Genomic DNA, 6,587 nt, shown 5'->3' on the forward strand with positions numbered 1-6,587 from the left:
CGCGTTGCATCCCCGCTATTGACGCATTATCCAATCGCGACCCGCGCGTCCCTCAAGTATCGATTGGCTATCGAACGCGTTAATCGGAAGGATCTCTTCATGGTCCGTGCTGGATCATGTATTTCGGCTAGTGTTGCTTGCGTAGCGCTGCCGAAGTATTGCTCGCGCTCGCTCGCATCGCCTGTGCTGTGTGTGAACGAGACGCGATGCGTTCTGTCACGTGTGAGCGATATACGATACGCTCCAGATTAGTAATTGTAATTTGAAATGTCCCACAGGGGAAAAGGTTTTAATTTAAAGTAAAGCATTTGTAAAAGTTCGACTTGGGAATTATTTGGTAGAGATTCCAATGTTGATAGCAGAAATAAATCATGAATGTATTCTAGGAGTTGACTTTCTTAAGAAAATTAATTTGGGAAATGTTTTCGATTCTGTTTTTTGCAATCAAGTATTTAATATGCGAAACGATATTAATTGTTCTTGTATAAAGGATTCTTTTAATGTTTCTATAAATTTGAAAACTCTTTTTGAAGAGAATTCCAAAAATTTACTTAAACATAAAAAAGAAATTTTTGCGGAGTTCTTATTATTTTAAGATGTATTCTTAGAAAATGTTATTGCTGGGAATTGCCGGGTTGGGGAACATGTTATTAACGTAAAAAATTCTTCCCCCATAAAACAGGCTCCACAAATCCCAATACAAATGCGAAAGAAAGTGAATAAAATTATTGAGGATATGAGGAATTAGAGAGTGATAGAGGAATCTTCAAGTCTTTGGATGTCACCCGCTATGCTTGTAAAAAAGAAAGCTGAAACGATAAGATTTGTGTCAACTATCGTAAACTTAACGCTGTTACTAAAAGAGATTTCTATCCTTTACCCAGAACAGAGGATATTCTGGACCAGATATTAGGTAATTCTTGGTTTTCCACTCTAGATTTAAAAAGCGGATATTGGCAAGTTAAAATCCGTCCGAAAGATAAGGAAAAGACGGTATTCTCTGTGGGTAACGGTATGTGGCAATTTAATGTAATGCCTTTTGATTTATGCAACAAGGCTCCAAAGTCACAGAGTAGTTAGGAGTGACTTTATTTAATAGTTAGGAAGCTCAATGATGTAGTATATTGTATACACAAGTTGAACAAAAATAGAAATAAAATTGTTCATGCAGATAAATTAGCGCCTTATTTTCAAAGATGTTTAGAAAGCGATTAATTTAATGAACCGGAGCCCGAATTTCTAGAATGTATAGATTGTTTTTGCGTTTACTGCGTGTTTAAATTGTTTTCAGTTATGGTGCACGACGAATGAGGTTTCCTTGAAGTAGTTTGCTTGAACCTGAACGCACAGAAGATGACTTTTGGAGGCAACTGCCTGGAGTGAGAGCGAAGAAACCTTGTCCAACAACAAAATATCGTCGTGAGAAGTTTTGTAGTTTTTTTTTAAAGAAGACTGCCTCGCTAACGGTTTTTGACGATAATTTTTCCGTGAAACTGAGGGCAAATGCCGAGGCAGAGACTTGGGAGTGCTAACGCACGTTGGGTACCACAGAGAGTATTCCCCCCCTCCTTGCCCGAAGATTCAAGACTGAGGAATCAAGACGCAAAATCAAGACGCAGGAGGGTACGAAAAACGGCTTCCAAGAAGAAGAGGATGCTTGAGGTCCAACGCCTGAGAGATTGACCACCTTCCGGGAGCGAGACGAATAGGGTCCTGCTCGAAGATCCGAAAAAGGATTAGGTTTGACAATAAAAAGAGATGGTGTTCGGTAACCTGCTGCAGCAACATAGGGTAGAGCGGGAAACTATCAGGAAATCTTGAAATATTTTGCAAGAAAGCTCTGATTGTCGGAACGACAATCTAGAAAAGCAGTGTTACGCTCGCGTCTAATTCCGCGTCATTCCAGGTACCAGCGAGCTAGTCGAGCTGTCGACGAGAGGAGACTGTTTCCCTGACAAGGCGCTGTCGCTTGTCAAACGGTCTCCATGTTAAATTTGGAGACGAGCTGTCGTACCGTTTGGACGTGCTCCGATCCCTTTCCTTATACGATACTTTTCTTATATACTTTGTGACGTGACGTCCTTTTGACGATCCGTTACAAAAGGGAGCCGACCGCGGACGACAGCTCGAGTCTTGTGTCCTCCTAGCTTTCGGAGGCGGGCGCGCGGCACGAGTCGCGGGACCACGCGATTGCGTGGCCCCCGCGATCTGAATACCGAGCACCGTATTACGCTCTTTTTTAGTTTCCGTGGCAATCTCGATTATTTAAAATACCGTGTCAGTGGCTCCCGAAATATTTGTAGGATAATTTCGTCTCACCACCACTCCTGCAAGAAGATTCCAGAGGAGGGACAGAACGAGCTGGACGAAGGGGGACCGTCTCGAGGAGGAAGCCGCTCAGGTTGTATTATCCCGTTTGCGTGTTCTATCTCTTGTTCCGGAGCGCGTTATTCTGCCAAGCTCCATTCCAGGTTTTTGCGCGGGAAAAACCAGGCGAGATCAAGGGCGGCGTTCAAGGACGAACGAGAGACCCCGTATGCGGAGTCGCGACAGGCATCTCGGAGCAGAGCAACACCAGGGAGAGGCCATCCAGACGAGAGCGAGATTCCCGTAGGATCGGCCCCCTGAGCGAGCGTAATTGGGGAGAAGCCTCGCGCACTGCCGCCAAGAAAAACCGCTAATTGTTCGAATCCCGCGCGCGCGGGGACAAAGGACCCGCCGCGCCACGCGCCTCACGCGATTTGCGGAGAGCCGCGAGACATCACCCGCCAATTAGGGCGCAAGAGCATTCATCACGTGGGCCCACCAGCTCGACGTGATCCCGGAAGCAAGGCTGTCCGGCACTTGTGCTGCGACGAAGTTAGGGAGAGGACGCAGGACGATTGAGTGAGCGCTACCGATCTCGAGCGACGACTCTATCGAAGAAAGGAGCGAGAGCTGCCGTGCCGTACAAGAAGAGATTCCCGGTGAGACGAACGTCATCGATTGTAAAGCCACCGATTTTGTATGTCGGACGGGTCGCCCTGAATTCCGCGTTATAGATTTTCATTCTCGTTTGTGCCTCGGCTACAGCCGGTAGAGTACTTAGTTCTATCGCCCCGTCCGGCATCGCGTTTCGAGATTTCTTTGTTGTAGGACCGTCGTGTTCCGCGCCCGCCGGAAGTCGCAGTCAAGCCACCGTATATTATATGTTGTTTCCGTGTAGTGTTTAGTATTGCGATTCGCACCCTTGCATGCGCCGGCCGATCTTGTAACAAACGTTTCGGAGGATTCCCGCGGCCGCAGAGTCGGCATTATCGTAATTACCGGAGGCATTATTCGCGCCGCGAGCACGTGCACGCCCGAGTCCGCGGGCGTACGGCGCATGCGCGTCGGCGAATGCCGCGAGTCTAGCGTGAAGCACTTCCGATTCTGCTTATCCTCGCGTACTCGTATGCGAAATCATACTTCGAACAAGCTCGTTGTATCGAGGAGAATAATCGAGTTTGTATTTCCGCTATCGTTGTGTATAAGAGACTCGTATCGTTGTGTAACATCTTGCGAATCGACGACCTGCGGATCTCTCTTTGAGATCGAAGAGGCTAACTACGCTGTAACACGACTAAATATACTTGTTAAATTCTGAGTCTTTCTTGCAAGATCTCTCGCTCCCCTACCTAGTACTGCTTTCCCTCGAGCCACCCCCTCTACCCTTGTCGTAGCTGAGCTGTCGGCTCTCGCCGTCCTCGTCCGAAAAGTAGAGTCTCGTGATTAATTCAACTATTTTCCGTGATAATTTAGCATTGAGTCAACGTATTCTCGACCATCGGATATTGCGATCAGAGCGGCACTTTCTATAACGTGCCTGGCGCCCAGTTCTCGCCGCCCCGTGGCGACGAGGTCCCGAGTACTCATTCGTCGACGCGTAAATCTACTCACGCGATTAAATCAGATTTGAGCTTTGCGGACAAGCGACGAAGTTGTCCCGTCCTCGTGAGGACGTGGTCACAACTTATACGGTCTTTTTAAATCAGAGCTGCGACATAATAATGGTCAGGAGTTGGTTTTTTCACTCAAAATCTGGTCAGCGATGGTAATTGTAAGCTTCCTCACACCAACATTGGACTTATAAATAAACTTGGACCATTATGTAAATATTATATTCGTATTTCACATTGAGAAGAATCCAAATCTATGGATCGAAACGTATAATTGTTTGTATTATATTAATAAAGATTATCGTTACGCACTAACATCTGCGTCGGGCTCTTATTGGCATACATTTCTTATTATTTGATTAATTATTTTACAGAACCTTTAAAAATAAACCTTTTATACTTATATACGATACATTGTGTTTGGTGTTACAATAAAGAGAGTGTTCCTTATCTTAAATTGGTGTCCCCTTTATTCCTCCGAGATCCAGTGCGCGTGCGCATACGCAGAAACGCGAGCTATACACGAGTGAGTGCGCGAGCGCGAGTTCGATCGCCCCGGGCGTAACAATATATAAAGCTCGTCGAATCTGAACGCGCCACGAGATATGCCCGCCCGCCGCGGACCGCAGTCGCCTAACGTCCAGCGCATGGTGGGGGTTTATTTACAATTAGATATGTCACTACGCGATCGCCTATCGCGCGACGTAGGGAGGGAGTAATCCATTGCCGCGCGCTAGACAATCAATTACTCCCACCACGCGCCGCCCACTAGGTGCGCGTGGGAGGTAACCGCGATCCGCGGCGGGTGGGCGTATCTCGCCGCGCGTTCAGATTCGACGAGCTTTATATCAAGCGACGCGGTAGCGGCGCGACGCCAAGTACATAAAAAAAAGTGATGACCGCGTGACTGTGTGATTTGTGTTACTTCATTGCGCAAATGTCGTAACGCTACCATAGCTTTATCTGAAATTCTTATGTCAAACATATTTTAAATTTAAATATTTTAGAAATTATAACAGCAATACAAAATCTAACAACATTTTTTGATATAATGTCGATACAAACTTTCGATTGCGACCATTGCGAATAAAATTGGTGCAGTCAATATTGAGATCTTGAAATCGAGTTCGTGAAAAGTGTCACTTTATTCAAAAGTGACATTCTTCAGTCACACGTATACACATATACACGCAAAGCGGTTTGTACCTAAAGGCGAATTTTCACAAAATTTTCTTGTCAAAATTAATAATCGATTTCGATATACAATCGATCGTTGTTGTTCAGCTGCAAGAGCAGCACCATAAAATTAATAAATACGGTTAATTAAGATTACATAAAAATCAGCTAAAAGAGCAATAAATAATTATATAATAATTGCTCAATGTTATATAAAATAATTAATCATTAATAATAACAAATAATGAATGTTAATAATTATTATTAATGTGGAAAATTATTTAAAAAATGTTGTAATATAAAACGAAATAAATAAATTTGTGTATTTTTCTCTCTTTTTTTTCTTTTGTACTGCATAAATAATAAATTAATTTAAAAATAAATAAAATAAATAAATTTATTTATCTATTTATTAATAATGTACGAAAATTATGCAAGAATTGTAACACTGCTTTACTTGAAAAGACTAATGTAACAATGACCAAACGTATACTCATTTTTCAATTGTTATTATTTAAGTATTTTAAGTTAATAATAAAAAAGTTACAAAGATTACAAATCTTAATATTAAATCCATATCTACATAAAAAATATAAACTTATTCGTGAAAATATTTATAAAGTTAACAGTGCAATTTTTCATCATGAAAACATAAATAATGGACATAACACAAATACATATATTGCAAACTAAAGGTACAAAATAGATATCCGTAAATAATTTAAAAGTTGAGACATGTCAATTACCTCGAAATGCTAATAGTGTATACATATTTTTCTACGAACAAATAAATGAATAAAAAAATTAAATCAATAAACTATTAAAATTGGAAGAAAGTATATTAAATTAAAGTAACAATTTTATAAATAATAATATGTTAATTTTTAGAAGATTTAAATTCTATTATAATTTAATAAAAAGCAGTGAGATTCCATAAAAAATCTTTTTAAAAAAAGAAAAAATATACGCCAAATATATAAAAAACGTCATTTACATTCTTTCTAAAACTAAGAACAATTTTTTTTAAATTTAAATATACAATTATTTAAAAATTGATTAATCAAAACGAGTCGTGAAATAAATAAAATTATGGCCAAGATATTAAACTAACCTCATTATTCAAAAAAAGACCTCAAAAAAGCTTATTTGTGAAAAATATTCGAAAATTTAAAAAAATGGAAAAATGATAAACTGTATTATAATGAAGAAAAAACTTAGCGTGCCTGGGTCATTTTAAAATGCAATATTCCATATGTTTTATAATATATAAATTATTTGCAGATATACACAAACATGGAATTAATAGTCTGACGAAGTACTTGGGTCGCATGAAAACGCAATGTTCTACAGCCAATGATTTATAGTATATGAAAAATTTGTAATAAAATGTACAAATAAATATACATATGTAAAAACATTATTACGTACAATAGTTGCGGTTATACACAAACATGAATGCAATAATTAGATAAAAAAGCATATATATATATATAT

This window comes from Wasmannia auropunctata, unplaced genomic scaffold, assembly GCF_000956235.1.
Source record: "Wasmannia auropunctata unplaced genomic scaffold, wasmannia.A_1.0 LD336111.1, whole genome shotgun sequence".
NCBI classification, from domain to species: domain Eukaryota; kingdom Metazoa; phylum Arthropoda; class Insecta; order Hymenoptera; family Formicidae; genus Wasmannia; species Wasmannia auropunctata.